Below are 12,029 nucleotides of genomic sequence, written 5' to 3'. Positions count from 1 at the left end.
GTCAACCACGTGCAAGAGTTTATGTCCACTCCTTGAGCATGGAGTTAGGTGTTCTACCATAAAGAAGGCAGTTTCTGGGAGTTCCCATCATGGTGCAATGGTTCACGAATTCGGCTAGGAACCATGAGGATGCAGGTTCGATCCCTGGCCTTGCTCAGTGGGTTAAGGATCTGGCGTTGCCGTGAGCTGTGGTGTAGGTCGCAGATGCGGCTTGGATCCTGCATTGCTGTGGCTCTGGCGTAGGCTGGCAGCTACAGCTCCGATTAGACCCCTAGCCTGGGAACCTCCATATGCCGCAGGAGCAGCCCTAGAAAAGACAAAAGACAAAAAAAAAAAAAGAAAGAAAGAAAGAAAGAAAAAAAAGAAGGCAGTTTCTGCCTTCAAGCAGCCTACAATTAATTTGGGAGAATGACAAATACCTACTACCTGTAACAGAATACAATAGAATATGACAAGTGCTGTAATAGAAACAGCGCTAGATCCTATAGAAATTTAAGAGTAAAGGGAATCATTCTGTAGGGGAAGAATGAGGGGCGAGAAATGGAAAAAAAGTTTCCATAAGCGAGAGTATTTAGTATTCCTTCAAAGATGCATTCATTAAACGAAAAGGTGAGAAAGGCTTTCCAGGCAAATGACTGAAAGAAAGTGTCCCAAAGTGGAAATACAAGTAAGAACTAAAGTCCAAGAGATAAAAGTTGTTGGGAGGTGGCCAAACAACAGTTAGTTTTAATTATTTAGGAATTCCCTTCGCGGAGCAGCAGAAATGAATCCAACTAGCAGCCATGAGGACGCAGGTTCGACGATCCCTGGCTTCGCTCAGTGGGTTAAGGATCTGGTGTTGCTGTGAGCTGTGGTGTAGTCTGCAGATGCAGATCAGATCTGGCATGGCTGTGACTGTGGCTGTGGCTGGCAGCTGCAGTTCAGATTTGACCCAGAGACTGGGAACTTCCTTATGCGGGGCAGGGGGGGGCGGGGGGGGGGGACTAAAAAGTAAAAAAAAAAAAAAAAGTTGTCATTGCTTGAGCCATCATCTTCACAATCACAATCCATTTGTAAAGGATGGATTTCTTGGCAGATGGTTTCATGTAATTGTATGGTTAACTCCAAAAAGTGTCAGCATGAATATGTATGTTATGCTGAGTACTTTACAAAGGAAATTGAAAAGATAAGAAACTGATCCTTTCAGAGCTTAAACGTAGACTACTGCAGTTTGGAGGACATCGTAAAGCCTTTTTTTAAAAAAAGATTTTATGTCTCAATTCAAACTCTAAAAGGGGCTCAAAGGCAACACTGCCTATAATAAAATTGCCCCCAAAATTATATAGCTAAATACATATCATCAGGGCTTGGACTTTTAGTCTAATTCAAATCACGTTTAAGACTGCTCACTTCTATTTTTAAACAGCATGAGGCAGGCAGTGGAGCTAACTTTTCTTACTAGGCTCCAGCACTACGTTACTTACTTCCATCTTTTCCCAGTGCATTTTTTTAGCTCCCTTCCAGAAAGGTGGCATATATTTTACTCACTTTTTTGTCACATCTGACTGCTTGCTAATTAGTCTGGTTGAAATTTCTTTCCAAACCGATCTTCACCACTAGTTAATCAACCTAAGTAGTCACTTTTGAGTGCTGCCGTGTAAGCCATACCTCCTTTGCCACATTCCCAGATCCTACTGGCTTAGGTCCAGAGTTTGGGACTGGAAATTCAATCAGAACCATGCTTTCCTATGGAATTTGACCTTATATTATTTTTAACACATAGAGGCCAACAGAAACAAACAGCCGTGAAAAGGAACTTCACATATGAAGCACATAGCAAGACGTTAGGTAAACATGCCGTATTACACCAAGTATATAGCTGCTCAGGACAACTGGCAGGTCTCTCATGTAGGAGATGCAGTTGGCATTTTTGCCCTTAGAAGATACAAGCCTATCTCTCTGAATACAGGTGAGTAATACTACAGCAGGTGGTCTAGTTGAGGGACCCTTTGCAAAAGATGGTTCTGGAGGTGCGGGGGAAGAAACCCTGGGGCTTTCTTTTAGTTCTTTTACATTTCCTGGGCTCCACAAAGGTTAAACTACTTTTATAAAAAGAAATTAAATGCTAAAAACCAGCACTAAAATGAAATCACTTGATTTTGCCACCGAACCCCACTAAAGTTGGAGTGTTTGGAACTCATATCTCCCTGTTTCCACTAAGCAGTGGATCCCAATGTAGGATTTCTTTTTTAAATGTGTTTGACTATTTCACATGCTGTACTTCTTCCACAGAGGATATAATGCTGGTCTTTCTTATTTAAGAAGGATGAATTGGATAATAATGAGCCAGACCCTGTGACTTCTAAATCACAGTTGAATTTTACATTGACTTCCTCTACTGATTACAACATACGTGTAAGTACGTTTAGTTTATGTGTGATTCTGTCTTTAAACACACACCTTTTAAGAAGGCAAAGCAAGTTATTCAAAGGTGCCGATCCTGCAGGTCCTCACTTGCGTGACAGGTATATTTTGCTTTGTAACACTTCCCTTTGGTTCCAAATGGAATAAACCCACTTTGACAATAGCGTATATAATTTCAGACACATACAATGTGAATGGGAAGATTTATGTGACAGAATTCACCTACAGGGAGCACACGGTGACTATATTTATAATAGTATTTGAGAGGTAGCATAGCCTTGTGGCTAAGCACACTTGGCTGCAGACTCAGATGGCTGTGCTTGAACACAGGCTCCACCACCAACTCCTGTAATCATCTTTCCTTGCCTCGATAAGTCTTATCTTTAGTGAAGATGACAACAGTACCTGGAATTAAATTAGTTAATACTATATGTGGGTCACTTTGCACTATGCATGATGCGTACTAGTGCTTCGAAAACAGTATTTATTATTATTTGTATAACACTGTGTTTTACGGAGTGTCCTCACTGGCGTCTCATTCAGTCCTTGATAACCTTGCTCCTGTGAGGCAGTGGAGTATAGCTGTTAAAAGTCTGAATTCTGGAATCTGACTAGTAGGCTGGAAGTTAGCTTCCCCACTTACTAACAATGCAAAACAGTTACATGTCTTTTCTAAGGCTTTAGTTTTCATACCATCCGACAAGTAGGGAGGATAATAGCATCTACTTGATAGCATTGATGTGCACACATTCAAAGTACTTAGAATACCTATAACACACCACGGCAAGTGTTTAATAAATGTTAGCAATTATTATCTTCATTTTATTTGTTTATTTTTTGTCTTTTTTTTAGGGCTGCACCTGCGGCATATGGAAGTTCCCAGGCTAGGGGTCAAATCAGAGCTGCAGCTGCCAGCCTACACCACAGCCACAGCAACATGGGATCCAAGCCTAGTCTGCAGCCTACACCACAGCTCACAGCAATGCCGGATCCTTAACCCACTAAGAGAAACCAGGGATCGAACCTGCATCCTCATGCATAGTCCTTGGGTTAGTTAGAGCTGAGCCACAATCGGAACGTCCTATCTTCCCTTTAAAGATGAAAAAACTGTTTCAAAGAGACAAATGATTTGCCCAAGGGCCATTAGCTTTAAAATAGTAAAGCTATATATAAGAAAGAGCACATACTAAACTATTAGAAACTAGTATATGTTTACTCCAGAAAATATACAAATGTATGCATTAAGTCAGTGATAGGTACTGAAGACATAAAAAAGAAGTCATATTCTCTCTATGTATATAAATGATTTAAACCTCCCTTATATGCTGAACAGAGATTTGCAGAGGTCATTATGGGATCACAGAGAAAGGAACTTTTAAGTTTGACCTATGACCTCAAAAGAAAATGATGCCTTAATTTTGGTCTTAAAAGGTGAGTAAGAATTAGACAAGCAAAGATTTGTGGAAAGGGCAATCCAGGTGGGAACATAATGAGGGAAAAAAAAGGCATCAAAGGCAGTGCCTTTAGAATGTGTCTACATGTAACAAGAAAAAAAAAATCCAATATTACTAGCATATAAAAGCCTAGATGGAGAGATGAAGAAGATAAGACTGGGCCATGAGGGGCCAGAGGTCTATGCGCACATTAAAGAACTTGGGTTTTATCCAGTTGACAATGGGAACTACTGAAGTTTTAAGCAGGAAGTTGTAGGCAGATGGTGCTGGGTGTCATATGGATGACAGATTTAGGAGAAGGTACGATTAGAAGGAACACTGGAAATCTAGCTTGGAGGCCAGGTAGGAGGCAGGTTTGAATTAAAGTATTCAGAGCAGAGATGGAGAGGTGTGTCCTTAGAGCCTTGACAAAACTTGGGAAAAAGTGAAAATGGTGCAAACATCTTGCAGTGGTGATACCTTCAAAACATGTTAATATATTTTATAGTTTCTTTTAAAAACAACTTGTCTAATTGTTGGCAGTTTAGCTGACTATTATTTTGGGATCATGCATATTTTTAATCCTGCCATACTCTATTAATATGTTAATGTCATTTCCCTCAATTAGACTGTAAGCTCCTTGAAGGCAGTACCTTTTCATCTATTTATCTATGTAATACATATCCCAGTCCTAAGTGTATGGTAGGAATGCTAGATATACTTGAATAGGGAACTTAACTATTATATTAACATGCTATGCCCTTATAAAGAAAAGTACAATTCTGACTCTATTAAAGCTTAATATCAGTTAATGATATGGCTAACAGGAGTTAGCAAATTTATCTAAATAGGAGAAATTCTAAAAGTAGAATAGCCAATGATTACTTTCCAAATTACTTTTATGGACGTTTTTAAACAAAAACGAATAATGATACAAAGAAATTTCCAGAAAGGAAGACTGTCCCTTTAAGAAAAGTGGCTGCAACACATCTGAGAAAGAAATTCTTTTCAGAGATATGATCAAAGGATTACTGTATTCAGTTGAAAAAGCAACATGCACACCTGCTGAAATATTCGTTTTCTATTAATGTTTACATGGTACTAGACTTTTAGTCTTCGTACAGCTCTTCTATAGGATGAGAAGTTGACAAAAGGTTGTTTCTTTGTACCTTTTGAAAAATTCTACTTTTGTCTAGAGGCTGAAACTTCTTTGGAGCCTCTCTTTTGTTCTATTGTACACACCGGTGGATTTTAATTTAAGTGACTCACCATTGATGCAACTTGTGAAAAGTTTGGCATAACTGGCAATTAAATGAAGGCATATTTGAAAACATTACAACTTTTGTGTTAAAGGGTGTAACCCCAAAGATGTCCCTAGTGAATCTCCTCTTTTTATATTACGACTCTACCACATTAAAACCAGATGATAAGTAAATATGAAATACACTTTAAAGTGCAAGGTATTATCAAGCAGAAATCATTGATCTTGTACCTAACATGTTAACAATGATCAAACAATACTATCTATGAGTAAGAGCGTGCTGCATTCTATATAAATTGTAGAGTGTTTGAGTTCATTCAAAAGTATGTTCAACTTGTCTTGAACTTCTTTTCAGTGGAAACGATTATTACCAGGAACTATTATCAACTATTATCTCTATGAAAATCCACAATGAAAATAAAGCAAAAACAAGCAGAAAAGTTCCTGAAACAATTATTTTTCTGTGGAACTGGAAGAGTGAATATTTCAAAGCTAAAACAAGTTTCAGACACCCTACATTAACATTGAAATTGATTTCTCTACCTGGTTTTGAAACATGACAAAAGCTACATGCTAATTACCATGGGTTTCATGTTAGCTGAAAGTGCAAAGAATATGCACATTTTGGAAGGTATTACAAAGTTATGGCGGCTAATTTTCCCTGGGAACAATTAGGTATCTTTGTTTTCTTTTTATGTGCATATTTGTTGCTCAAGAGTCGATCTTTGCTTTAGATGTCTTGAGCTCATGGTGGGAAGCCGGCACCTCCCTCCATCTGTCTTCTTTTTCTTTTTTTTTTAACTTGCACACTCAATACCCACCATGAAAAGAAGCCACAAAGAAATATTACAAATGTGCAAGTCATAACTCTAAGCACTGAATATAGAATGTTTCTACAGGTTCAGCTTTAGCTCATTTATCTCCTTTGTGTTTACCTAACCAACCACACCTATGTTGATATAATGATTCACAGAGAAAAAGAAGAAGCCGTATTTAAGTATAATGATCAACAACAAAAATACCACCCAGGAAAGTGCTATTACTGAGGTGGATCATGAGTTAGCCAAGAAGATGCATAAATGAATTGCCAACCTAATGGCTCAGGTGCTGAGCATACCAGTTGGAGCCAAGCCTCTACCTGGTCTCTCCGAGTTCTTGTAGCTGACAATACGAGCACAAAAAAGGGGCAGAGGGCTAGAAGGAAGAGAGGATCACAGACGTATCTCACACTCCAGGAAGTCAGAATAAATGTCTTTCCTGACTCAAAGCAGAGGTTACCTTTGTTACAAACAGTTATGAAAAAACAGCCAGACTTGAGTGGAACTAGGGGTACCTGAAGGATGTATGAAACCAACAAACACCAAAGTTCAACCCTTGATAAAATTAGTTTCTCAAAGCAAATATGGTTGAAGCCTAAGGTCTGGTCTGAGAATACACCATTGCAAGTTCTATCTAATGATACAAACATATCGAGCTATGGATAGATGTTAATTATAGTTATGATCCAGCCCATGCTCTTGACGTTATATGCTTATCTATACAGTTTTATTGCCAACGTATTTGAATATTTTGACTGTACTTGCATTTCTCAATAATTTTTGTAAATACTTGGATTTGGCCAATGATCCCCAGAAATTGAAATGTAATTGAACAAATATTCTTGTACTTACTGTACTTTTTAACTATGATTTTCTTTGACTGCTTTGTGTCTTATACCTTAAATTCCATAATCTTAGTCATAGCAGAAAAAATATGTATAACATAGTTAAGAATATATTTTTGGACTATAACATTGTCTTTTATGTCATATATTACCTGGATTCATTAGAATTTTCAACTGATGAAATAGTCAAACAGGGTTGTACTGGTGAGAGTAGAAGACTAAAGGGGGGAGACCAAGTTAGGAGACATTTGTGACAGTCTTTTCATGTCTTAAAATTACATAAATTTTGTGTTTAAAATGTTGAGTAATAAAAGCAAAATGCAGCCAGATAGGTGTGATACTTTTCATATAAAGTTTAAAAATTACATCAAACAATACTACATATTGTTTATGGATTCAACACGAAAAAAGGATAAAAAAAAAATGGGACTTGGAGTTCCCGTCGTGGTGCATTGGTTAAATAATCTGACTAGGAACCATGAGGTTGTGGGTTCAATCCCTGGCCTTGCTCAGTGGGTTAAGGATCTGGTGTTGCCATGAGCTGTGGTGTAGGTCGCAGATGCGGCTTGGATCCTGCATTGCTGTGGCTCTGGCGTAGGCCAGCAGCAAAAGCTCCGATTAGACCCCTAGCCTGGGAACCTCCATATGCCATGGGAAGCAGCCCTAGAAAAGGCAAAAAGACAAAAAAAAAAAAAAGGGACAAAAATCACACATTCCAAGTTCAGGACTGTGGTTGTCTCTGAAGGAGGGAAATGGTTATCAATGAGGGACACAAAAGGAACTTCATCTGTAATGTTTTATTTCTTAAGAAGCAAAATTAAAACCAATAGAGCCAAATTTGTTGAATCCACTCATTAGTTGATGGGTATTGGTTTATTTTCACATCTTAGCTATTATGAACAATGATGCTTTGAAGATTTGTATGCAAGGTTTTGTATGAACACATGCTTGCCATTCTTGGCTATATACCCAGGAGGAGAATCGCTGGGTCATATAGTAATTCTATAACTTTCTGAGAAATCAAACTGCTTTCCACTGCAGCTGCACCATTTTAATATATTCACATACCAGCAAAGGACAAGTGTTCCAGTTCCTGAACATCCTTGCCAACGCTTACTATTTTCTTTTTCAAAAAATTACAGCCGTCCTAGTGAATGTATAAAGTGGTATTTCATTTTTATTTATTTGTTCATTTATTTTTTAATTTATCTATTTTTTCTTTTTAGGGTGCACGTGCAGCATACGGAGGTTCCTGGCTGGGGGTCAAATAGGAGCTGCAGCTGCTGGCCTCACCTAAGCCACAGCAACACCAGATCTGAGCCACCCTTGCAACCTACACTGCAGCTTGTGGCAATGCCGGATCCTTAACCCAATGAGAGAGGCCAGGGATGGAACCCACATCCTCATGGATATTAGTCAGGTTCTTAACCCGCTGAGCCACAACAGGAACTCCTACAGTGGTATTTCATTGTAGTTTTGCTGTGCATCGCCCTAATGACAAATGGTGTTGAACATCTTTTCATGTACTTATTGACCATTTCTTTCTTTTTTTTTTTTTTTTGGTCTTTTTAGGGCTGCACTGGCGGCATATGGAGGTTCCCAGGCTAGGGGTCGAACTGGAGCTGTAGCCACCAGCCTACGTCAGAGCCACAGCAATGCTGGATCCGAGCTGCATCTGCAACCTACACCACAGCTCACGGCAACGCCGGATCTTAACCCACTGAGCAAGGCCAGGGATCGAACCTGCAACCTCATGGTTCCTAGTCGGGTTCATTAACCACTGCGCCACGACGGGAACTCCGGAACTCCTCTTTTCATTTTCTTGATAGTGTCCTTTGATGTACAAAATTTCAAACTTTGATGAAGTCCCATTTATTCTTTCTTTTGTTGTCTGTACTTTTGGTGTCAGGTCTAAGAATCCATTGTGAAATCCATGGTCATAAAAGACAACACCTAAGTTTTCACCTAAATTTATACTATTTTAGTAGTAACATTTAGGTGTTCGATCCATTTTGAGTTAATCTCTGTATATGGTGTGAGGTAGGGGCCCAACTTCATTCTTTTCCAGTTGTCCCAGCATCAACTGTTGAAGAGATTGTTCTTTCCTCATTGAAGAGTCTTGGCACTTTGTCAAAAATAAGTTGAACAGGAGTTTCCATCGTGGCACAGTGGTTAACAAATCCGACTAGGAACCATGAGGTTGAGGGTTCAATCCCTGCCCTTGTTCAGTGGGTTAAGGATCCGGCGTTGCCATGAGGTGTGGTGTGGGTCACAGACTCGGCTCGGATCCCGAGTTGCTGTGGCTCTGGCATATGCCAGAGGCTACAGCTCCAATTAGACCCCTAGCCTGGGAACCTCCATATGCCACGGGAGCAGCCCAAGAAATGGCAAAAAGACAAATAATAATAATAATAATAAGTTGAACATGGACACGTGGGTTTATTTCTGGACTCTCAGTTCTATTCCATTGATCTATATGTCTACCTTGATGCCATCATGCTTTCTTAAACACACTATACAGAATGAACTGTAAGTGCTGTCGTAATGATACAGGATCATTACTCTTAGTATTAATTACACTAGATAGTAATAGTGCACCTCAAGGTACACTGAAATAAATGAGATGTTTGGCTCCACAGCAAATGGTCCCAGTCTGGTAATTTTAGTTATTTATGTTTTATGTGGGATTCTATTTTCCCCTTGCTGACAGTTGTCATTTTTTGCTACAATCAAGATGCCTTTCATAACTTGTAATCTCAATGAATCTCCTAATTAATTACTTTTTTTTTGCCTTTTTGTCTTTTCTAGGGCCACACCCGTGTCATATGGAGGTTCCCAGGCTAGGGCTCCAATCAGAGCTGTAGCCACTGGCCTATACCACAGCCACAGCAACGTGGGATCCGAGCCGCGTCTGCAACCTACACCACAGCTCATGGCAACACTGGGTCTTTAACCCACTGAGTGAGGCCAGGGATCGAATACGCAACCTCATGGTTCCTAGTCAGATTCATTAACCACCAAGCCACGATGGGAACTCCCTAATTCATTACTTTTAATGCCTTTGTGAATTCAGATAACGGAGCTTTATTCATTCAGTAAACATTCTGAGAGTCCGCTGCTTTAGTTTTTGAAGTTCTGCTAATGACTTTCATTCTCCAAGATAAGGATGACCACTCACAATTTAACAGGCATGTATGTACACAGGGTAATTGTAAAACAAAATGCTAAGTGCACTAATAAAGGTGACAACAGTGTTGTGGCAGATTGAAGAAGCAGTAACCCAGGGACATACGGAACGATTCCATAGAGTTGGTGGCATTTAACATATGCTTTGAAAGATGAATTGGATTTGGTCAGATCCTATCAGATAGGAAAGGATGGAAAGTAAATTTAAGGGAAGAGAACTATGTCCGGGGAACAATACATATTCCAGTGTGACTAGGGTTATGGTAAGAGACAGTTGGATGAGATAGAGAGACAAAGAAACAGGAGAGAGAAGGAGAGACAGATGGAGAGGGCAAAATAGAGGAAGTGAGAGAGACAGAGGGAGGGGGGGAAAAAGTGAGAGGGGAGAAAAGGGGGGAGGAGAAAAAGAGGAGGAAAGGGAGAAGAGGTCGGAGAGAGAGAGAGGGAGGGAGAGAACCAGTAGCTAGACAAACCCAGGGCTAAGTGACTAGCCTTGAATATCATGTTAAGGAGTTGGAATTTTATCATGAAGGCGATGGAAAGGCAGTAAAGGTTTTTGTTTGGTTAAGTGATGTATCTAGTTCTGTTGCAGGAAAACGACTTAAGCAGTATGCAATGTGACACTGGTGGGAAGACTGAGGCAGAGAAAGGACGTTCATTTTTTTTTTTTTTTTTTCTATTTCTTGGGCTGCTCCCACGGCATATGGAGGTTCCCAGGATAGGGGTCGAATCGGAGCTGCAGCCACCTGCCTACGCCAGAGCCACAGCAACGCCGGATCCGAGCCGAGTCTGCAACCTACACCACAGCTCACGGCAACGCCGGATCGTTTACCCACTGAGCAAGGGCAGGGACCGAACCCGCAACCTCATGGTTCCCAGTCGGATTCGTTAACCACTGTGCCACGACGGGAACTCCAGGACGTTCATTTTTAATCTCAGAGATAATGAGGAGTAGGCGATGGGAACTGACTTGTGATTTATGCAAGTAAACCACGTGAGTCAGGGTTTAAGGAACCTTCTTATGGGTAAAGTGCAAAAGGAAGGCATGATGTATAGGCTGTGATGCTTAATTTTTGGCTCCTGTGATGGAAGAACGTGATGGGGCTCTCAGGACACGCTACCCCTGGTCACCCTGAATTGCTTAAAGGAAGGGACTTAGAGATGCAGCAAGTACAAGAAGAACTTCCTGACAGCTCCCTCGCCCCAAAAGCAGGTCATAAGACCTTCATGTGAGAGGTGCCCCCTCAGCATACCTGGAGGAAAGGAGCATTTTTATCTCTGAGGACAGAGGAATGCCGTGAGGACTCTAACCAAATGGCCTTGCTAAGTCTCCCCCAGTTAACCACGCTTGGCTGATGCCCTTTTCATCCTATCACACTTTCCCCATGCCTTTCCACTCTTTTGCACCTGCATAAAAATCATTCTTTGGGTCTTCGCTTCCATTCGAAGGTAAAACTCCCATTAAATAACTGTGTGCTTTTCTGTTGTGACTCTCTTGTGTTTCGGGGGCTCCAGCCAAGATCTTGGAAGGATAGAGGGTAGCGTTCCCTCTCCCTACTAAAAAGAGCATAGGCTTTAGAGTCACCAGACCCCCAACTCGGATGCTACCATTTCCTGAGGGTTTGTCTGCCTTCCCATAAATCAGATATATTCATATTAATATCACAGAGTTAATGTGAAGTGTTGAGATAGCTTCCCTATCGATACAGCTTCACATTGATGATAGAATGCTCTTCAATAAATGCCCGTTTTCCTATTTTCTTTCCCTTTCCAGGTACTTAACTATATTTTTGAGAGTTACGATTGTCATGTAAGGGTCCTTGAGATTTAGCACTATTGCAATTGTTTTCAGGTTATAGTTAAGGGTTGATGAGAAAGCAGCAATGCTGACTCTACCCTTTGAACTCAACAGAATTATTTTCTAAATTTTGCACATTCATCTTAGAGCTAATTATACTATTGATTGTGCTAACCACAGTGTCTTGGGTTTATCCTGCCCCTCTGTTTGGCATGTCCTTCTTTCCCTTCCAGTTGGTTAGTCCAGGTACTAAGACTCAACTGAAATATCATTTCCTTCAGGAAG

This window comes from Phacochoerus africanus, chromosome 14, assembly GCF_016906955.1.
Source record: "Phacochoerus africanus isolate WHEZ1 chromosome 14, ROS_Pafr_v1, whole genome shotgun sequence".
Taxonomy (NCBI): domain Eukaryota; kingdom Metazoa; phylum Chordata; class Mammalia; order Artiodactyla; family Suidae; genus Phacochoerus; species Phacochoerus africanus.
The sequence above is the reverse complement of the archived record's forward strand: the minus strand, read 5'-3'. Positions refer to the sequence as shown.